General features: G+C 43.7%; 1 long non-coding RNA gene across 1 annotated transcript in view; it reads left to right on the top strand.

The window, feature by feature from the left end:
* LOC146190931 (uncharacterized) overlaps positions 1 to 15,343 on the top strand; it is a 42,099-nt gene extending 26,756 nt beyond the window's left edge. The window contains exon 3 of the long non-coding RNA XR_014706590.1: positions 14,294 to 15,343. This is a non-coding gene — a long non-coding RNA (uncharacterized LOC146190931). The remainder of the gene's footprint in view (positions 1 to 14,293) is intronic.
* The last annotated feature ends 8,337 nt before the right edge of the window (positions 15,344 to 23,680 follow it).

The following is a 23,680-nucleotide window of genomic DNA, read 5'->3' as shown; positions in this document are numbered from 1 at the left end:
GTACAGCTGCGGCGGACCTAACCCCGCAGGACGCTGTCTTTTTTGTTGCTGTCGTGTGAAAGTGCTTCTGAACTGGCCAGAGGTCGACGTGTGGTAGAGAGAAGAGAATCTTCTTGGTGATGGAGATCGGGACAAGCGTTGTGTGGTCGGGGCTGCATGTTAGCGGCCAGGCAGGGCTCGATCTCCTGCGGTCGCTCACCGTAGCATGGTCGAAAGGCATCAAGCGAAAAACCTCTGCGACCCATTTGGCGGTAGGGGCAGTTGCGCAGAATGTGACCAGGCTCTCCACAGTGGTAGCACAATGAGCGGTTGTTTCGCGTTCGCCCCACGTTCACTTTACGAATGGCGGGTCTGAATTCCTGCTGCGAGGCGGCACAGTTTGGACTTGATACTGCACAGGAGGTAAAGTGGTAAGCGGAAGAAAGGCTTGGGGCAATGGTGCAGGTTTTTGCAGTATGTTGCAGCAAGTCATTTAGGGCTCCGGCTGCGGGGTTACTGGAGGTAGCTGCACCACTCGACTGATTTCATCCCGGACCATGTCTGCTGTTGCAGCGACGCTTGCCTGTAGAGCTTTGAAGCTGAGTTTCAGAAGCACTTCTCTCATAATGTTCCTCACAAACTATCGAGGTTCTTCAGCGGGCAGGGACGTAGCCATGCATAGATGGGCGGGTCCGGCAAACAACTGCTCTTTTACACCCCGCATTAGGTGCGCACCTTCTTGGCCTCGGACATAGCTGGATCAGCCCGGTGGAAGAGTCGCGTCATGTCTTCAATAAACACGGCAACACATTCTTTCGGCTGCTGCAATCTTGAGTGCAGGGCAAGTTCACCTTTATCTCTTCTCTCGTCGGTACAAAACGTCGCCAACAACTCTCCGCAAAAAGCTTCCCCGGTGGTAAAAGACGCTTCATACCACGTTCTGCACAATTTCAGCAATGAGAAGTAGACGTTTTATAGCTTGTATTCCCCGTCGCACTGGTTGAAGCCGCCACACGGTCGAAACTGGCCAACCAGTCTTCATCGTCCTCGAACCTGTCACCGTGGAACGAAGGGGGTGATAGAGGTGTGTGGAGGACAAACGGAGGGACCGTTCCAGAGTTCTGAGGAGTATGGCTGCCCGTGGTAGAAGCCATGGTTCTTGGAGGTATTCTCGAGCCGCTTAACTCAGGATTTAGGCCTCGCTTTGTGGAAAGGTATTGTGTGCGCGCACTCGGAACTGAGTTCAAATGTGCCTTCAAAGTCAGCGTACATAGGACGATACCCCGGCACGAAGCATACGGCATACGCCGCACGATGCCATGTCGGCGGCTTAAAAAACATAGCACAGTGTAGCTTTCGCTACAAAAACAAAATCTTTCAGTGTTGAGATTGCTCAGAATGCATTCGCCCAAGTAGTGTCAGTCCCGCAAGTGTTCGATTCGTTGAAAGGGCTGTTGAAACGCTCTGAACGCACCGTTTCATCTTGCTGCGTGCTTAAAAACACGCCATGTCAGAACACAAAATCACCAATGGTATTAGGCATCCCTTCCATGCAGCGACCATGGTCAGCAAAGTTGTGAATTAGGTGCAGACTCACACTTGTTTTATGTGGAGCATGGTGTTCCAGTTGCATGTATATGTAATATTGTGGGGCATATGTAACCCCTTTGCAATCTCAGTGGAGCCTGCGTTATATAAATATTTATTTATTTGAGTGGACCTTTCATTTCACATACAAAATAACTCTTCTTAAGTCTGAATTGTGCTGTATTTACAAACTTGGACCATGTGGAACTGTAGATTGCTTTATATCAAGAGGATGGGGTGTCCAGAAGTCTCGGACCCCTGCCCCTTTTCATTAGTATTGACAAATGATCTGAGAGCACTCGTGCTACTATGTAAGGAAGACATAAATCCAGAGAACCCTATAGATATAGTGGCTTTGCGAATAATATTGCTTACATTATAAGTGCTGACGCTTCGCCTCCCTGTGACGTGTGCTTTGACAGACACCGCCGAGCACGCTCACTAGTAGCATATGGGGATCGTTCATTTCAGCCCTGCGTCATAAACAGAAAAAAAATAGTCTTAAACAATGCTCTGCTTTGTATAAAACAATTTGTAAAATAGGCCACTAGCTGCTTTCTTTCTCTTCCTTTTCGTTTCTCTCTCTACTTGTGCTAGACATATATAGATCTGTTCAATGGTAGGAAAGGCCGAGAGGTTGGCCAGAATGATTACAATCTGGCTTGCCACTATGCACTGGGGATGCGGAAAAAGAGAAGAAAGAGGACCATGGAATGGATGAAGATGTAGAAGACGACATATTAAAATATATACAGGCGCGGAAACACGTTATAAGCGCTAGTCAAGTCCCGTGTCGTACAAAAAACCATATTAGTTGTGGTTTTGGTTACCCTAGTTGAGTTGCGATAGCAACTATGGAAGCTTCTTCCGCCTGTCGCGTGTCCTTCCTTTTCTTTCGTGTGTACGTGTGTGTATATTTAGCGCTAAGAATGCCGTCTGAAGCTTCTTCTGACTGCTATGTTATTCCCCTATCACACCCTATCGGTGTATGATGCTACATTATTTGGACACTTAAGCTCATCCTTTAAGAGCATGACGCGATAGCGTAAGCTACCAGCCACATATAAATGAGAAGGGTTCAATGCTGCTGAACCGAATGTGCAGCGAACACATTAGCTGACATCCATCACCTACTGTGGGATTGTCCAGCGTTGAAACCAACGCGGATCCGGCACCTGGTGGCAGCTGGCCTCTCCCCACATAATCCGCAGTCATATGCTGTTTGGACACTGAGACCGCATCATCGTTCACTCCTCGATTTCATAGCATCAGCCAACCTTTTTTCATTTATTTGACCACACCCTTCATCCATCATAACATTCCTTTTATGCCCTGAGGCAATAAACTTCGCAAAAAAACAAAACATTAGCTGCCATTTACCATTTTATCCGTCCCCTCGAACTGAGAAAAAAAAAACATAAAAAATTGAGGGGGAGCCCGGACCAGCAAAAGCTTTGCCAGTCTTAAACCAATTAAAAATAAATAAAAACGAGCTGCAGCTCGAGATAAAAAAAAAAAAAACACTTTTTAAAAGCGATAGAAGGTATTAAAAAAAAATAAAAACAAACAAACGAGGTCCATGTCGAAAGGTGGCCCACGCTGGTTTAAGAAGAATAAAAGGAAAACCCCAGAAGGTAGCATCCAGACCTGCAAGTGAAACAAAACACGAACCAGAACCAGAAAAGAAAAGAACAGCAGCAAAACCACCGTCACACAAAATGACAAATAACAATACGGAGAGAGAGGGCGACGTACGAAACTCAAAGCATAAAAAAAGAGAGACTGGGGTAGAAAAGTAAACAGGACAGTCGCCAACAAAGAAATAAAAATCGGGTGAACAATAGAGAATTGCTGTTTCCTACGGCATTGTAATCGTTGGTCCACAAATTAAAGATGAAAATACTGATTTTAGGAATAGAAGAATCAAGTAAATTAAAAAATTAAGTGCCGACACCACAGACAAGAGGAAGGGGATGAGAAAGAATTGCAAAACCTAGACAAAACATTAAGAGAGAAAAAAAAACTATTAAATCTAGTCTGATGCGAAAAGACGCCCGTCACTATGCCAGATTATATTAACCGCAAAATGCACGGGTAAGAGAAGCTATGGAGGAAGATTCATATAAAAAAAAAAAAAAACTTCTGCACCCCTATACCGGACTCGTGTGACAACCGCAGCAGAAAAGGCAAAATAAGTAAAATGTCACATATCACAGAGGAATAAGAAAACAAAAAATAACTCTACTGATTTCATAGCAGTATGCATTCTGCCGATACGGACCTGGCTGTGTAGGCAAGAGTGCCTGCAATCACGGGCACATCCAGGAAAACTGAAGGCATGCCTTAAGCACACTGCTCAACACAGGAGCACGGAGCCCTCCCCTGTGCAGAGCGTGGTAGGGGGTCTTCAGGACCCTCCGACGAGACCCTCGCCCCCACCACCATCAGGCTCAAGCACAGGTTCAGCAGGTCGTCCGCTGGTGCTTGTAAAAACCAAGATGGAGAGTTGGCGGCATCGAAGGGCACGCCACGACGAAATACCATTAGACACGTAGAAACGTGATCCAGTAGGCATAAGTGACTTGCGCACTACAGCCATAGGCGTCTCCATGCAGGCACATGGGCGTGTCCGTATCAGACAGGCTGAAAGGAAGAGCAATCTTCCTCCTCTGTACTGAGCGTGGTTGGGGGTCGGCAGGAAACTCCGAGGAGTCCCTCATCCCCAGTCTCAAGTACAGTAAGGATCTAACGGAAATCCACTGGTGCTTGTAGAGCCAGGGATGGACTGTTGGCAGCCGCAGCGTGCACGCCACAACAGGAAACAGGTCAAAAATGCAGCCAGAAAAAAGAAAAAAAAAAAAGAGAGAGAAATAAAGGGTACCTGAGAAGAAAAACCAAGAATTCAAGGAAAATATTAGAAAAGAAAAGGAAATCAACTCTAAATGACTACGTACATAATTGGAACGCATGTTTCGAAAAGAATGTATATGTATATATATATATATATATATATATATATATATATATATATAATATATTAGGACAGAAATACAGAGAACAAGAAAACGCATAGGTAACCTTTCAGAGGAGATACGTAGAAAAATAAACCCTGCGGCATATAATTTAAAGAATGCGAAATAGCAAGCAAATAGTTTACTTAACAGAATGATGTCAGCGACAAAAGTCAGGTATAGTGCTGCTTAATGTGTTTAACCATTTGAATTAAAATTGCACAAGCGACAGGATTCCGAAGCAACGTCGGGTATTGAGACGTTGTTATATCTGATGAGCAAAAAGACTTCAGGCGAGAAACAAAAGGAGCAGTAAGAGAGCAGTCTTGGAAGTAGTGACGGACGTCATTACACATCTTGCCACAGGAACAAAGTGAAGAGGAGGGTAGGCGTACTTTTTTAAAATAAAAAGGAAATCTGCCATGCCCTGTAATTAGAGTTGTAATCGCATTACGGGGCGGACAAATGCGTGGTATATTGAGGGTATTGGGTATCCAATTAAATAATTCTGTGCCACCATTATTTTCGCGCCAATATATGCTCCACAAAACAAGGGAAGAACGATGTAAGCGTGAACGGACATAACGTTTTGAAAGAGTAGAAGGATGTAAACAGCCGTACTGGCCTGCGCTACCAGCTGCTTGGTCGGCCAACTCATTGCCATAAATGCCGGAGTGGCCCCGGATATGGAATAACATGAATTGAGCGAGAGACGATAAGCGCGACAGGTTCTTTTTAATGGTAAGAATTGTGGGGTTAAACGAATTTACTGAAGAGATGGCAGAGAGCAGAGAAAGAGAATCTGTATAGAAACGAATAGGCGTAGTGGGAGGGTTGTTAAGAACATATTCAACCGCAGAATTAAAGGCTACAAGTTCCGCTTCATACGCACTGGAAAGTGGCTGCAAAGAAAGGCGATGAACAAATAGTATGTTTTGGGTTGAGTTAAGTACTACAAAAGCTGCGCCCGCGGAGTGAAGTGTGAAGGACCCATCATTATAGATATGCAGTGCGCGTTGGGAAGAACAAAACATGGCTTCCTGGTAGGTGAATTTAATAAAATGAAATTTAAGCTTCATTGAGGGATGATCAGCCCAGGGATTGAACAATGGCTGTATTTCAGAAGGGTTGTATGTAACGTTGCCATAAACTATAGGTTGCCGGAGTGTAAAAAGCTTGAACTCGGCACATAACTGGTCTAGATGAATAGGCAACGGAACAACATTTGCAAGCACGCAAAGTGCGGCTGTTCGCGTGGTAGCGTAGGCGCCAGTAAGAGCGAGGAGTGGTATTCGCTGTAGTGATAGGACGCGATCTCTTAGTCTAGAAAGAGGAGAGTGATACCACCAGGCAGGGGCAGCATATGTGATCGAGGGGAGAATGACTTAGTGATAAATTTGACGCAAATGAGAAGGTGAAACGCGAAAGTGTAAAATAAACCAATTAAGGAGCTTAGTGGTAGAGGCCAAAGTTTTAGTTTGCAAGTGATTTACATGGGGAATAAAGGTAAGGCACGAATCAAAAACGACCCCTAATAATCTGATAGTTGGCTCGCACTTAAGGCTGTGAGATCCAAGACGGATGGTGGGTTTACGCTTATGTAATGCTGGTACTCCATTATGAAATAAAACATAACAGCATTTTTGTGCGTTTAACTGAACATGATTGTCGGTGCACCATTGCTGGACTAAAGTCTGAACGCTGGTTGCCCTTGTAGATAACTCGCGACTTGTCTTACCAGGTACAAGGATAATGGTGTCGTCGGCATATGCCTGAATGTGAATTGGGGAAGGGAGAGATATATTTAGGAGGTCATAAAGGACAATGGTCCAAAGTAATGGGGAAAGAGGTGAACCTTGCGGGCTACCAAGAGTAGAAGGAGCCGAAATAGAACAAGAAGGAGATTGATATGTTAAATGCCGGTCATCTAAGAAGGAACCTAAAAGGGAATATATATTTTTTGGACATCGATGCTGCCTTAGAAAACGCAAGATTAAAGGGTGCCAAACACTATCAAATGCACCTTTAAAGTCCAGAGAAATTAAAACCACAGGGTGCTTCTGTTGTTTGTAGTCCTGTAATAATTCACGTAATTTATAAATGTCCTGGACAGAATTCCGGCCGTGAGTGAAACCATACTGATTCCTGTGAAGCAAGCGATTTACCGAGCGATGGGCCCATAAAGGAAGAAAAAAAAACATAGAGCTCGTCCTCGCTGCTGCGCTTGTCAGTTTTGCAGCTTCGTCGCACTTTTTTCCTTCAAGGTTCGTGCTACAGCTCCGTGTTCAGCGAAAATTACGTCCAGGGTAGCAGAGCATGACCGAAGTGCCGGCGCCACTAAATTTGCCAGCGCTGTGAAATTCCACATGTTAAAATTGATCCAGTGCACAATATAGTGCGCATAGGCATCCAGAACATTAATTGCAAGACGTTGAGAGCAGGCAGCATGCGCCGATGGTCAAGAAGTTGTAATTTTTAGACCGGCAGCAGAAACATTTTATTGTAAATGGGGCCATGACGTAAAGACCAGAAATATTTCCATGGTTCCTGTGGCGCGGCTTGTGTAACAGACCTGAGACGATAGAACACGTGTTTCTGGACTGTTGGGATGCCATTTTTTTCTGGGATGTGCTTCAGAGAACTTTAAAAAAAAAAAAAAGAGCTACCTTTAGATGCATATGGCATACGATTTTTACCTTTTCCTAATACAGAGGAGTTTCCCTTTGATACAATAATGCTCCTGGGCCTCCACAGCTTGTGGAAAACCAGAATGCAGTTTAACAATGCAGATATACAAGTCAATCCTGTACGAGGACATTTCATACACAGTGTTGTGCGGTTCAGGGAAGTGCATATGACACTCCCCGAGCAGCCACAATGAATTCATGTGCTTGACAGTTTGGTAAAACTGAAAAAGTTTTAACCCGCCGTGTCACGCGAAAGTGTGCTGGAATGTTTTATTGTTAATCGTCTTGTTTTGAATGTCCAAGTCGGCAACAAAGAAAAAAAAAAGCGGCGTAGCCGAGCGGTTAGCGCCGAACGTTTCGGAACAAGCAATGGTGAGTTCGAATCTTACGGCTACTGGGGTTTTTTTTTTTCTTTTTTTTCTACAAATTGATTTTTTTTTACCTTTTGTTATGTATTTCTGGTGCTTCGTTATTTTTAGTTTTTACTTTTTACCCGAGGCCCTTTTTTTCGCCGGGCGACGAGCGCAATATATCGACACTCTCCTTGGTATGAGCGGCAAGTATGCCCCTTTTGTTTACGACGCCTGCAAATAACACGTTGAAGGTCTTGTTGACGCAGTATGTTGGTCAGATGTGCCATGATTTAGTGAACACTTCAATGATAATGCGTTTTTCCTTCGGTACTTAGCATATGTATGCTTTTCGTGGCGTACGTAGCTGCAGTCGAGCGGTCAGGTCGCAGTCGAAGCGGCGACGGCGGCGATATGTTGGCGCAGAAGTGTGAACGAAGGAGCGTGCCGGCGGCAGCGGATTTCGCTCGCTCGCGCCTCCGAATGCTCAAATGGGAACCAGCAAGGCGCATCTGCTGTTCCAAGCTCGTCATTCAGGCGCTGCAGGTCCAAACAAACTATCCGAGTGCGCACGAAATGCCTGAGCCGAAACATAACCAAAACTGAAGTGGGCGCCTGTGGCGCCTCCAAGTATATATTTTTATTTCCCTTGCAACGTTTACGTTGTCTTTTCGCAGTCGTTTACGTATGATAAAAGCGTGTTATTATATTCGAGACAAAACCTACGACCGCATTCAAACGGGCAACGTAATTCGCATTTGTCAGCCTTTGTGATCCCTGACGCGTCACGTGATTTGTAGTTGCGCGTTTCGGCTGTGGCGGCGATACCTGTATTTCTGTTCTTCCTCTTTGCTACCTTATAACAGCTCTGTTTTCAGTAAGAGTGGATTTTTTGTAATCAGGAATTGGCATTCTATCGATGCAAGCACACTTCAGTTTTCTCTTTAGTGTCCCTTTAAGCCTGAAACGATCCAGTTCGCGCTACAAAATGAGTGAGATTTACAAAGAAGATCTGCTCTCTAATCTATTTCTACACCCACGTTTCCATATTGCAGGAATGCTTTCGCTAAGCCTCGTTTTGTTGCCATTTATGCACAGCGATCATTGTCGCTAAAGTAAAATTCATCGCTCGTTTATTTACGTCTGTACTAAGCAGCCTTGTGGCAGTAATTGGTGCAGGTTGTTGACGCCCCGTACAGTTAAAGCCCTCACCCATTTTAGCGTCTCTGATTTTCCGCTTTCTCGCCTGCCTCGCTACTAGTCAAATATTTTTAATGTGGCGACAAAATACAGGCCATCCTCAAAGATGAAAATAAAAAGAAAAGACTATTAAATAAGCATTTGGGAGTGACGACAATACCGCGTATTAGGGAATGAAAAGACGTCTTCTCGATTTTATAAAGTGTGCATAAGAAAAGAAGACATTTTAAACGCTCTAAATGATAGATAGCGAGCTCTTAGTTCATGCTTCGCACTTAAACCTTCTAGTAAGTGTAAACAAAATAACTTGGAATGCCAGTTCAATCACGATGGGTGGGCGGCTTATAGTCAGCCAATGCATCGACTGTCGGGACCTTGTAGCGCGTCAGAGGCGCAGAATTCATTGGTGTAAATGCTGTAGGGTAAACATCTTCTCTTTGAAAGGTCACTACAACTTCCAAGACCTACGTTTAAGAGCCGCACAGGAGACAGATGCCCACCAGACTGACGCACACAAATCGAAACACTGAACATCTGTCAGCCAGCTTTCCTTTTGTATTTGTCTTTTCTGCACTACACGTTTTAAAGTTGTTGTTTGTTATCGCACTAACGATTACTGATCACTTACCAAATGCTAGATTAGAGGGCACGTAAACCATAATAAAATATTGTTACGGCCCAGTAAAGGCGAGCTAAGCTTTAGACCTGCTCCAGCTCTGAGATGATGATGATGATGATGATGATGTCCTCAGTAATAATAGCGCGTGAGTCTTCTTCCTTAAAAACTTATTTTTATTCCAGTGCAACCTGACGGCACCAGGTGGCATATCTACCCCCCCCCCCCTTTTCGGAAAAAAGAAAAAAGCGGAGAAACTAGTGGCGGGACTCAAGCTGTCTGGGGCGCGTAAATAAGAAAGAAAATGAAAGAAAACATTTTTCAGTCGAGTTCAGAATGGCTTAGGTATGCAGAAATAACAGCAGGTATTCTCATATCCAAACCTGCGGAAATAGTCGAGTGATTAGAAGCATGGGTTGCTCATGCTGACGGCGTGGGTTTTAATGCTCTATAAACCTGCGCGTTTCATCTTACACATCATTTTTCTCGTTTTCTAGAGGCGTGGACAGAGTAAAAATAGTTTGCAGAGAAGAGAGGGCAAATATGAAAATATAGCCAATAACTGAATTCCAGCATTACACAAAAATTGTGGTGGCTTAGCTTGGTTAAGCCTGGATATCAGAAGCGAAAAGTTTCGGCGATGACATGGCTTAGCTTGTAGTTCCTTGGCGTAGTTGTGGCTTACCTTGTTCATGGTTGCACCTTATAGATATACCATAGCTTATCATCACGGTGAAACATTGATTACAGCCGTACATCAAATAAGATAAGCGCACAGCGCCAGCTAAAGGTCAACCGGCGGAGTCGCGGCGGCGGTTGCGGCGGCTCCGACCACCTGCGCCTCTCCTGTGACGTCACGTGGTTTGCACGTGCGCAGCTGTGGCTTTTATTGCGAAAACAATACTACGCCAAGTCTAACCATTCGTCGCTGTGTGCCGTGTCCGTGTCGTGTCCATGACCGTGGTCCCCTGGCAGGAGCTGCCAACTTGGGTCTCTCGTTTCACATGGGACGGTTATTTCAGACTCAGCCTGCCAGTACCCTTGCATTCACTCATATAGGCCACTAAGGCACGTTCATACGGCTTGGTTAAAACAGGGTTTTATATATGTTTCTAACGACGGAGCACACGCGAGACTCGGAGTTACTAGCCTAGTGAAGGTTTTCGCTTCAAAAAGTGATAGTCGTGGCATTACAATTCATCACCCCTTTATAATGCAACTTGAATTTGAATGAACTAGCAGGTCGTCGGAAGGTAATAAAAGCGCATCTCAAGCACAGTGTGACAGACTTCAGTTTAAACTGCGGGGCTCTCGCAGAATGGTAGTTAAGACTAGTGGACGACCTCTGAAGGTACCACCTTCTTTCTTTATGTGCAGTAGATTGGTCGAATATTTAGGGGAATTTCTCAAGGTAGAGTAGATCTGTAATAAGGCCATATGACCGCGCTTCGGTGGATGTCAATGCATAATTACTCCTTTATTACAAATCTACTCCACCTTGGGGGATTCCCCTAAATATTCGACCGACACCGTTCCCACCTCCAAATATTGATTAATTCGCTCTTGTTTACTATCTTATCTGCTGATCGTCCCGGTTAACTCAGTTGGTAGAGCGACTCCGGGCCAAAGCCCCGACCAGGACGAAATTTCCTTTAACTTAGCAGCTTCTGAGAAAAGCCCACAGCTTTACTTTGTAGCCATATGACTGCACTTAAGTGGACGTCACTGATTAATTAATCCCTTAATTAACGTATGCTGTATTTTTTGTGTAAGTATTATAAGGCTGACCGCCGAAGAATTGACGCGTTTGGATTGTGGTGCTGGCGAAGACTCTTGAGAGTTCCTTGGAGTGCCAGAAGATCAAATCACTCTATATTGTCGACCATAAACCCTGACTGCTCATTGCAGGGTCAAATTCTAAAGTTAAAGCTCAGTTACTTTGGTCATCTAATGAGAAGAGAGGATTCGCTGGAGAAAGATTTGATGTCGGGAAAGGTTGAGGGTCGCCGGAGAAGGGGTAGGCAGCGAACGCGATGATTAGATGGCATCCTCGAGGCACTGCAGATGAAGTTATGTGATGTTAGGAAGATAGTGAGAGACCGGAAAGCGTGGCGTGACATGGTCCATAGGGTCACGAAGAGTCGGCCACGACTGAACGACTGAACTGAACTGATTATTTTTTTCGCATAAACACAAGCTATTACCGACAATATTTTGGTGCAATAATTTCCTTTTATTCAGCCAGGGCTTGGCGTGTGCGTGACAGTATTATTTATGATGTTTTTCACCTTTGCCTTTACATGAGCGATTCAAAATTTGTTCATCGTACTTGTGTTTTAAACTATTATTAACTTATTGTCAGTTTCCAATGACATTTTTTGCGCGTTCATGTAATAATGCTTTTCTTTTTCTAAGAACGTGCCTAGCGTGTAGTGGATCGTACTCCTCTAACGGCAATTACTGCGCGGCATCAACTGCTTGATGAAAATCATCTTTCTATGCCTTTCGGAATAACGGTATGGGCTGCTTTACAAGTTTTTAATGGATAGAAATTGGGAGGAAATGTAGGTTCTCGAACTTCTTCGAGGTAGGAAAGTCCACGAAGCAAATCACCGAAATAAAAAAAAAAAACACCGTTCTCGCGTCCTCTGTATTCTACATTACCGAATATTTTTTCTCGGTGTATATATCCAACGTCGCTCTATAGAATGTCGACGTCATGTACTAGACGCTGAGCTGAACAACCAGTACCTCACTCAGTACCTGCACACCCACGAAAATATTCAGGCTGTCAGTATAATATAGTGAAATGAGCACTTGGCGCGAATCGGTGGTAAATAAAAACAAGTGATTTGGGTGCACGAAACGAGGTTATTGTCTTCTAAAAGTGACAGGGTTTATTTTATACATATCCTCGACAGCATTAGCCTGGTTGTTGACATTCCGTCTTAAATTATATATGCGGGGAGATTACCGCATAAGCCTGAGTCTCATCATAGAGTTGCTCTTCCTAGCCAAATTTTAAGCGTTATGAAATTTCCTGGTAAAAGCTCGAAAGGGTACATAGACACACAAGCGTCTGAGCTTGTAGATGGGTTTAAACACGACGACGACCCGAATCACTCATTTAGGCTTTTGAGAACACGGTCAAAAGCAGGCAGGACCTTATTAAGTGTCCAAGATGGTCTGCAGTAATAATTTGAACAGAAAATATTTGCACAGGCTCCGTGCGTCGTTCGAGACTCGAAACGATCAGCAACGCCCGCGCGATTTTGATCAGCGGCTGCGAGAGTGGGGAAACAGACTAAAATTCATTGACAGCCTTCTAGAGTGCGTACCTCCTCAGTATTAAAGGAAGAATCGACCAAGAAAAAGCTAGCGTGCGAAGTGCTGACGACATTACGTAATTATGAGAAATCATTTTTTAAATCGGATCCCCATTTTGTAATAAGAGAATACTCACGCCAACAAGTTCACTTAGTTCAGAAAGCAGTTCTTCAAACTATTTGATGTGCATACAAATTTTTACATAACGGCATAATATGATGACATTTCTTGGAACCAAATTAAATTTTCTGAGAACAAGTTTTGATATAATATTGTTAATCATTTCTTGTGCGATCGAGGGAAAAGGGTGATATTGTCTTCTTATTGGGTTCATACCTAGGCCTTAAAGTGGTAAAAAAAAATAAACGAAAAAAAACGAACAAAACAAACGCGAATATTCCAACATTCTCGCATAGTGTTTGCCATTTTTTATTTTTTTTTTGTGACACTGAACTTAAAAGGCGCGTATATACATGTGGTATTTGAAGCCGCTGCACTAAAAATCACATACTTAAAGAATCACATACTTGTTGCGCGTTCAGTGTTGCATTAAAGAAGTTGAGGCTGGGCACGTTGCTGTCATTCAGATTGATCTTGCGACAGCTTTTCATAAAGTGTGTCACAATTTTATTTGCAACCTTGGTTCGTGGATTTGTGGATATATTGCTTGAAGCCATGCTACTATGAAATAATTGAGTTTACGTCAACGAATAATTGCCAACTGATTCCACTAAAGTTATCTGTATAGCGGGGCTGCGCGCGGACGTCTCTGTTTATTACTTTTGTATGCCGAACCCTTATAACTGCGTATCCTTATCTCCACAGCTGTTCAAGGATTGTCACTTATTCAGCGTAATGTCTTATGCTAAGTGCGCTGGAAGCTTTGCAAATAACTCTGGAAGTCTGTGGAGACTGTAATACAGCTCTTAATCTCGGTAAACATGAAGGCTTCTGGTTGGGCTACTCGAGTACACAGCCTACTATCTCTGGCGCCTTAGCAAAGTACTCATGTTTCTTATATCATACTGATTACTTCTTCATTAAGCTATAACCAATGCGTTCTACGGACCTTCACCAATTCCATCTGCGCAGCCTCTATACGCCGACTTTGATGTATCCGGAGGTCTCTATTCTGCAAAGGTCTGCAAAGACTTCTTGGTAGCAAAACTCGTCTGCGCGTTGCAAGTGATGGATTGTGCGAGAAAGAAAACAAAGCGCGGCGCAGACTTTTCGTGACCTTTGTGTGGTTATCAAAATGGGAGGCTATGCGTCGAGACAACTTGTTTATTACCTTCGAGTCTAGATTAGCCAGCGCTTGTGTTGTCTCCTGTTCCTTTTAGTCTTGTGTTTTCGCGCTGCTTTAAGATGAACAGAACGTATTAACCCTATTATTTGTCAGCTTGCTTCACTGTTTCTCATTGCTGATTTTTTTTCTTTTTTTTTTCTTTTTTTTTTACAAATCTCAAAGCCCGATTTTCTCCTGCCTGTGCTTAATAGTCAAATGGGTTCTTTGTGTTTTCCTTTTTCGCCGCCTAGCTATATGGAGTTGTGTGGACTAAACAAGAGTATGTCAAAACGTCTGCGCTTCTTGACATATACTGGAAAATAAACACCGGACCGAAAGCAGCATGGAAACAAGGAAAGGAAGCAACACAACGAAGAAACGTTAACCATGTGGGATTTGAGCCGGTTGCAGCAAGCAACACATCCTGTCTGTGGTTTTGTCTCCTGTTGTTCATCGTCATTTCTGAGTTGTGTTCCTTTAGATATCCCTGTAGTTTCCTGACGAAAGTCGCTAATTATTTGGTTCTGTAATATGCATTTCATAATAGTGTTTGTCGCACATGTCAAAAAAGCCGATGACAAATGAAGAAATGGAATTTTTTCTATGTCGCCATATGTCGGCAGCCTTAAATATGGTTTGCTGACTATAGTGATTTGAAGCGAGTTCAACGGTTTTCTGTTGAATTCGTTGCTAAAATATTCGTTTATAATAATGAAGAAAATAATTACAGGCTCCACTCTTCAACCGTACCCGTCAGTCTTACTCAGCGTCAAGGGGACATTTGTGCCGTGGTATGTGCACTGCTGCGAACGTCATCAGCCAGAGACGATTTATCACTTCTTTGTGTAGTGCATGGCTGCAGTGTCTCTATGGAATGCACTTCAGTTGAAAATTAGAAGACACATGGAGACCTTGCATCACACATAAAGTTCTTGTGATGAACGACTCCGGAATTCCGTGCAAAGTGTCAGCGCTGATTAGGCTATTTAGCTTGTCGAAGAGCGGCATGACGCCTTACCATGAAGACCTTCCTCGTCGAACGTCTATTCCGAGAAGAATGCGCCTTGGTGCAGGGGGTATATGCTCTACAGGGTCATCTTTCTGACTGGCTGGCGTTTCTTGACACATGTATAAAAAAAAAAAAAACGGAATAAACCATGAGTTTGCTGCTTTTACAGAATTTTTTTTCTAGATTTTTTAAACACGCTCAGCAGAGGTAATACTGGTGCCGGTTTGGTAAAACACTTGTTACACTTATTGACAGATTCATACCCGCCATGCATATATAGCCTGCACTAATATCGCGCCTTGATTTAAGAGGCACCTCTAGGGCATTTACATTAATAAAAAGTGTCTTTACAGATAAGCCGACAAAAGCAGCCGCTTCGATTTCTGGTATCGTGCAAAGCATGTGATGAAGCGCTGATTATCTGCTCGCCGCCCTCGCTGACCCTCTACTTAATGTCAAGGTTAACTAATAACACTCCGAAGTTCTGGCAGATTATAAAGCCCTCGAATCATCCTGACACTATAGTGTTACTCCGTCATCAATGGTTATAACCATTGATGACGGAGTTGCATCTGAGTGTACCTAGGTTCTTAATAACGTGTCCACATCCCGTTTCACCTAAGAACAGGTCCCCTTAGTTCATAGTACTATGAATAATTCTGTTATCTTAACGCCCCAAATATTTACTAGTGCGACCGGCACCTTGTTTTTACTAAAGAAACTTAAAACCAAACCAGCAACTGATCACATCTGTTTTATTTAAGATACTCTAGAATTCACCTGAAGGTATTCACCGCCTCACGTTTGATATTTTCGCACAGTCTATGCGTCTGGATTGCTCCCATGCGATTGGCAGTTAGCTAGCGCTGTGCCAACATTCAAGTCTGGCGATAATTCATTATTACTCGATTATAGACCTACTTCATTAACCAGTACAGCTTTCAAATTCCTTGAATAACTATTTAGAAGCACAAAACATCACTGGTAGGTGCTAACGTAGCTTCCCTAAAAGCTATTCATGCGAAACGCGACTTTCTGGAATTATCCACGACGTTTTTTGAGAGGTTTGTGCTTCTTTTCAAGTCCTATTCATATCTCTTGGTTTTTGTTTGTAATTCTTGACAGAATACCCCAGAACAAGTTTGCAGCCAACCTAAAAATCCTTAACCAGTGTTATTGCATGGATAAAGCCCTTTCTCTGTGCCACGTTACAGCTTACGCCAGAAAACAACAAAAAAAAAACATGATTCGTCGTCCCATCAAGTACATATTCGGCCCGCAACGGAACTTACTTGACCCCCTTTCTTTTCCTTATATTTAATAACGATTTACCTAACTCCCTTCCTTCCTAAATCGGCTCTTCGTTGACTTTTGTGTATTGGAAGTAAAATTTATTCTAAGTATAATCACCTAAGACTTCAATCTAACCTCGACACAGTAACTGCATGGTGTCCTACCTGACTGATAACTTAGACCATATTCGTTCCCACTTTCGAACAGGTGTTTGTACTACTCCAACTCCACCTAAAGTTGAATATCATGACCGACAAACACAGCAAGAAGCCGGATTGCCCAGTCGTTTAATAGGGCAAAGCAAGCCGAATCATCGCGTTCATACAAGAGAGGAAGAAGAGGCTTAGCCACATGCCAAAATATATGGTCCGACCCAATTGTGGCGCCGGAAGAGTGTAAGCAGGCAGTGTTACAATATGCGTCAGACATCTTCGACCATATCAATCCCATTCAATAAATAACATCGCATAGTGGTTAAAACTCGATTTAACGAAGTTTAAGGGAGCTAGAAATTATTTCTATAAATCGGGAACTTCTTTAAATGGAGTAAAACGTTTCTCGGTAACTTTATTCAAAATGTCCGGTGTAGCGGAAGCAACAGCAGCATCATTTTGACAAAGCGTAATTGCGCCAAAAATAACAGTGCGCCTCGCGAAAAAAGCCGACACCACTACCGCGTATGAAGAAAAAAAAACAAAAAATGTGACCTCAATAAGAGGAGTCACAGAGGACTACAAATTTGTCTCCCAGCAAAAAGATTGGAGATTCTTGCTTGCCTTTGCTTTGTAAGCAACAGACGCACGGACTTTTTTAGAGTTGGAAGTGCATCCAGCACGTCTTTCATCCCATCGTTTGTTCCAGCAACCTGCCGCAACAGGTGAACATGAACCATTACTTCACTCTCCATCTGGTGAATTCAATTCAATATTATAAATCTCGTTTTGCAAGGCGTAGTTTGGTAAAAGCGAGGCGATGCTTGGGGATATTACCGTTGGTGCACAAAGAATAAATTTTGGGGCTTTCTCTGTAAAACAGACCGAAATTGACTATTGTTCTTCATTTTTCGGTAAGGCTTATTAAATCGAGACAGATAAGGAAATCAATTTCGTTATTTCGGGCTATTCAGAGAAATTGACCCTATAAGCATCGGTGTGGGAATTTGGATGTCTCGTTAAATCGGTTCTTGTTGAATCGAGTTTATATTGCATTGCAGAACCACACTCAGCGATTTATTTACACTAGTTATCCACTTCATAGTAATGTCACAGCCTTGAAGAAACAAACATCCTTCAGAAAATATGTCGAGACTGAAAAGTTTCACGTTCATCACTTTTCTATAAACCTATCATCCCTAAGCACTTCGTAATGACTTTTTTTGTATCTTCCATTTTCGATCGACGCCGTGGTCCTTTTGAAGTTAAGAACTTGTCATACAGTTTATTACGCACATTCATTCATACCACGAACACACTGCCTTCACATATCTCTACTGCCTTTGGTCGTGATACATTCTACGAACTGGTGTCTGATATATATAGTGCTTAACTTCCATGCGTTGATTGTTATCTTAGTGATTTCATTGGCTCTTTTTGCTTTCTATTTTTGTCTGTATAAATTCAGGTTCTTTCATTTTAAAGCTGCTTTCGTTCACGAAGCTGTATAGCAGGTACCAATTTCACGCTGGCAGCGTAATATTCAAGATTTTGTATTATTCTTTTTTTTTATTAACCTTGGATGATATCTATTATTCATTTGTTCGCAGTTGTCTGGTGACCACCTTGCCTAGTGTTCGCTATATAAATGATGGCCATGGCACGGGAGCGTTCATGGAAGCTAACGAGTCCTCTCTGAAGCTAACTGAGAATTAACAAGAAGAGCATTTTGTGATCGCCATAGTAGAAGGACTTTCAAGTCCTGAGCCATCGCGTAAACCTCTGATGTTGCTCGTGTATTGCTTAGAGTAAATCGCTTCGAAAATAATATAAAAGTCAACTTTGTCCTTTGTATGGCAGGCGTGAGCACCGCTGTGGTGATATGTGTGATATTTTCGTTGTTCATCGTGCAATTTCTTCAGAACCCTATAAACACGTGCCACATTTTGCGCACCTATTTCTGACCCACGCTTTTTAAAATTATGTGATCTTTAGAGCTCTATAATCGAGTACAACCTGAAAAAAAAAACAGCAGTTTCAAAATCTGGGCCTTGGTACGCGGCACGTGTATGCTTCGCTCAAAAATACAGGAAGGCATTTTTCTTTATTTAATTGCACCAAATGAGTCACGGCAGTGAAGTTCGTGGATTTATAATTTGGTGTGATGGTTAGGTATTCATTTAGGTAACAGATAAGAGCTACATTAGAGGACTACATTATCACGTAAGAATTGGGTGTGGCGGCTACAACAGACGTGAGGTTTATGCGTCTATATCAATAAATATTTTGCTTGCAAAAAAAACAAAAAAAAACGTTATCTCTGGCTCAAGCTACTGGAACGGGGGTGTTTAACATGGCTGGACGCTGTTTGGTGGTTGGGCGTCAGGAGACCGCATGACGTAGACTAATTTGCAAGCACAGCGCACTAAGCCTTAGCCTTTGAGGTGGAGCACATGAGGTTTAGTTTCAGGAATGACGCGAAACTCGCACATGAACGTAGCAGAGTCATCGCGGTAAAAGAGAATTCATATCTACGTCGGATGGTCTTTCACATAATCACATGTCGTTCGGCTAACGTGTGTGAAAGATTATAGAGGCACAAATAAAATACTACTGATTAGGTGAGCAGTGAAATTAATGCATGGGCACAAAGATCTGCCAGCTGAACCAGCAGTCTGGAGCCACTGACACTGTAGTGTCTTACCCCTGAAACCAAACTGCAATGTCCTCTCAGTTTTATACACGCAGATACGTCTTTTGTTGTCTTCTCTCGCGTAGCTCACTTATTTTTCAAGTGATCATGTTTTACCTCTCTTATTTTTCCTTCGTTTCGGAAACACGGCAAAGATACATGTAGGATAGGTTTGACGTAACACCCTACAAATGTTGCCTAAAAGAATGCCTAAAAGGTCGTAATATCGCCTCTACTCTTCAACTTAGATGTGGTCAGATTGAACGAGGGCTTACAACGAGTACCGGACATCGCATTCGTCCAAGACGGCATACCTATTTGGACTATGACAGAATATCTCGCCGTGAAGGAAGACCTTGTACGACATCAGCTACCACAGTGAAAGCGCTTACACAGTCCGGGAATTCCGATGTGCACCCGAAAATTAGAACAGCCGTGAATGCACAAAACGGAATCTGTCTACCCAAGATAACTCAGTGTGATAGTTGAAGGGACGAAGTTTAAAGAAGAAACAGCGTGTAGTTCCTGGGCGTGTATATCAAGCACAACCTACAGGCATACACGGTCTTCAAAGCCTGGGTCAGAACACTCGATCAGGGGGCCAATTCGACCAAACAAGTCAGCAATCGAAGAGTAAGTACGCGAGAATTGAACATGGTGAGAGAAAACACCATTTTGTCGCTTACATACAGGCTATCCTGTCACAAACTCAACGGCGGAAGAAGCTAACAGGTGATCCTCGGAAGCTTGAAAAGACGGCTGTAGAACTGTTCTAACGAATATCCATAGAAACACTGATGACACTGGGCCTGACTAACGTTTATACTGAAGCTTGGAGAAGCCCATCACAAAGCTCAAATACTAAAACATAAATAATCATCACTGGATACCATGACAGCATTAGAGCGATCGCATGACTGCGCAACATACCCTACAACCATCGAGCTCAACTTCGAGTCAGCCCGATCCAAAGAAAAGTGAACCCATTAAGTAAAGGAAGAAGGTATGCTATTGCGAGAGGCATAGCTCGGGCATGTAGAACGACACATATAGCGTTTACTTTTACGACCAACAAGTACAATAAGGGTGATCCACAACGCTTGTCACAAATGAATCAATGGGTATAACACTGCTTCACGTCACTAATAAGGAAGTAATTACTCACTGACATCCGCCCAAGCGCAGCCATACGACTACAAAGGAAAGCTATATAGCTTTCTCAGCAACTTCGTAGGCAAAGAAAAATTCGTCCTCATCCGGGAGTCGAACACGGCACCACCGTCTTTTCCGGGCAGTCGCTCTACCAACTTAGCTAACCAGGACGGTCAGCAGATCAGATGATAAGGCGAGAGCAAATTGATCCATAACTCGAAGTGGGAATGGTGTTGGTCAAATATTTAGATGAATCCCCCATGCTTCACATCCCGTGGGAATGCCAATATATCACGACACATCCGCCCTCTAAAACACTAGCACTGGTTAGTGAGAAGCACTTCTGTCCGATCTTGGTCTTGAGACGCAAAGGAAATTGGTGACTCGGGCTGGGAAAGCAGCAAGCGAATGGGGTTTTCCGAATACGGACTCAACCGACCGAATCAGGAATACCTTTGGGTCAAAAAAAAACCTTTCTTCTTTCACTTTTCTATCCCCTCATCTCCACCAGCTCAGTTTCTTTTCTTGAATTCTGACAAGTGCCTTATGCGACCCCTCCACAGTGCACAGGATGCGGGATCGAATTCTGGCCGCGGCGGCCATTTTCGATGGAGGCGGAAAACAAGGCGCCCGTGTGATGTGCGATGTCAGTGCACGTTAACGAACACCAAACAACCCTATGGGGTTTGAAATTTCCGGAGCCCTGCACTACGGTATCTCTCATAGCCTCAGTCGCTTTGCCACGTTAAGCCCCTAAACAAACCAAACAAGTACAATATGCAGAACGCCGCTCGAGTCGCCAGCGATGTACGTAACCAAAAACCCGGAGGACTCTTGAACGGCCAGGGACAACTCAAGGTTCCAAAACGATTTCTAGCATGGTCGTTGTGAAGAATCGCCTTCTGAATGAGTTGCAGCAAACATTTTTTTTTTTTAGAGGACTCATGATGGTGGAGTTACAGCCTTTAAAACCAATCTACAGCTCCATGATCCTGGCCTCGAGTTTCGTCTCCTGAGTTTCTCTATCCCCCTTGGTCAAGCAACCTCCGCAAGTAAGCAATATTATTCCTTTTCCTCCAATATCAGCAGGAAACGTAGTCTGGTGGAGTACGTTTCCTGGTGGAGTACGTTTCCGCCTTGGTTGACCTTTTTTTTTTTTTTTTTGCTGCTCGAGCATTTTCAGGATGCGAGGGCATGGGACGGGGACTACCCAAGCGACCATTTGTACAAAGTTTAAGAAGGGGGCTTTTGGCGGCGTGCTCGTTCGCACGCTCATCTGGCTCCCTGAGCTAAAGGGCAGCCCCAGCGCGGACGCGTGTTTCTCTCAGGCATTTCGTAGAAATGAGGGAGCCACACAAATGTGCGTCACTTGTGCACTTCTTTTCTGGTATTGAGTCCTGTCTGTGCTCTCGGTTGCACTACTGTATGAGCAGCACAGCATACAGAACAATCTGTTAAAACATACATAGTCTATAACAGTTTCAGTTCAGTTTAGTCGTTCAGTCGTGTCCGACTCTTCGTGACCCTATGGACCATATCACGCCACGCTTTCCGGTCTCTCACTATCTTCCTAACATCACATAACGTCATCTGCAGCGCCTCGAGGATGCCATCTAACCATCGCGCTTGCGGCCTACTCCTTCTCCGGTGACCCCCAACCTTTCCCAACGTCAATCATTCTCCATTCTATAACAGGCAACTAAAAACCTGTTCACTGTGTGGTTGCACGGGGGCGCGAAAACGAATGGCGCGACAGATAAGCGCGCGTGAGCAGTTAGACAACGCAATGCGATTCGCCTTACATTCATGGCTCGACGTGCCACCGTAGAAGACAAGGAAGTTGGCTCTCCGAAGGGGAGCGTGAGAGAGTTCTTATTTTTATATTTGCTGCGTTCCAGCAGGTGAATCTTCATAGCGTTTTGCAGAAATTACCCCTGATACTTGATTGGAGCACTATAGCTTTGTTTAAAATGGCCCAGTGTGGTAAATGGCCGTTCAATCTCCGCCATTAAGGATGTTATTTGCTCCCGTTTAAGGTTCCCCTTGTGAATCCTCGTTCGCATACGTGCCCTTTGCTACACGCTTAGTTTCTATTCTTTGCTATCTGCGCCTCTATTATCCCACACATGCTCTTTAAATACAGTCGTACGCTACCTCATTATGTGAAAGACTACGCGACATAGGTACAAAGCCCCTCTTTGATCAAGCTGTACGAACTGCCCACGTGGTCTATAGGAGCACTTGGGCCTAGAAAAATTAACGTATTTTCTATCCTATCCTATACTATCCTATCTTATAGGAGCAGTGGGTCTGAGGATCCAAGGTTACTGGAAGTGCACATTACGATCTCACCGACCCATCTCAAGTGCGAAGTCCGACTGGCAGCGCCTGGCAATGTGGGCATGTCATGAGAGCTCGTGACGTCAAACAACCCGACCACGCCCGCGGCATGGTCATGTCGCCTGCTAGCTACCACCCGCCAGAGTAATATCCGAGATTTCTGGTTGACAAGGCTGAGGTCGGCAATCCCACAGATGGATATTCTAGAGTGCGGATTTAACGCTCTGGTGTTAAACAGATGGATGGAAAAAATTTCCAGCAGCCTTGTGGAGATAGCCGAGTAGTCATAGCCATCATTTCAGAGACGTGGGTTAGACAGTTACCTAATTCTGCAATCTACCTTCGGGCAATTGTTCGGAGACCATTCCGCAAAAACAGAGAAATCCAGAGGTACCCTATTTCTTCGAACAATAGTATTTCTGAGGAGCTTTCTAAAAGCAGGTGATATAGAATATTTTCCTTTTCCTGCTGCCAACGTTTTTCTTCACACCAGCAACTGGCACACGCTACAGGCGCAGAAAGCATCGAAGATAATTCGTTGCAATTCGTTGTCTTGTGTGTCGATAATCAATTATAAAAGCCTATGCTCTACGTGTGACCAAATTACGTCCTTTCAAGTGCGCGACGTTTTTATTTAGCTGCCCTTGTATGTCATGTTATCTCGATGGTGGGGTAACATTTTCGGTATCTGCTAAATTACTTGCTTTTCATGCACTCCCTGGTAGCCAGAAATGACTTCTTGGGAGTCGCAGCCGTCCTGCGACCATAAACTCGCTCTATAGCATATTGCTGCCTTCGTCCTTTTCTGTAGCAGCACCGCTCAATCTCGGTCTAACAAAACTTTTCATGAGAAAATAAAAATATAATGAAGTTATATCTGATTGTATATAAATTTTGTTTGTAAATGGCCAAAGCGAAGAAACAAGCCTTACTGCTCATTCGTGCTGAGTATATTGCCGTCTGATAGTGAGCAGCACTTCTCTATCCTCTCGATAGGGAA

The sequence above is a fragment of the Amblyomma maculatum genome, chromosome 4 (genome assembly GCF_055883805.1).
Source record: "Amblyomma maculatum isolate TAMU_Amacu chromosome 4, ASM5588380v1, whole genome shotgun sequence".
NCBI classification, from domain to species: domain Eukaryota; kingdom Metazoa; phylum Arthropoda; class Arachnida; order Ixodida; family Ixodidae; genus Amblyomma; species Amblyomma maculatum.
The sequence above is the reverse complement of the archived record's forward strand: the minus strand, read 5'-3'. Positions and strand labels throughout refer to the sequence as shown.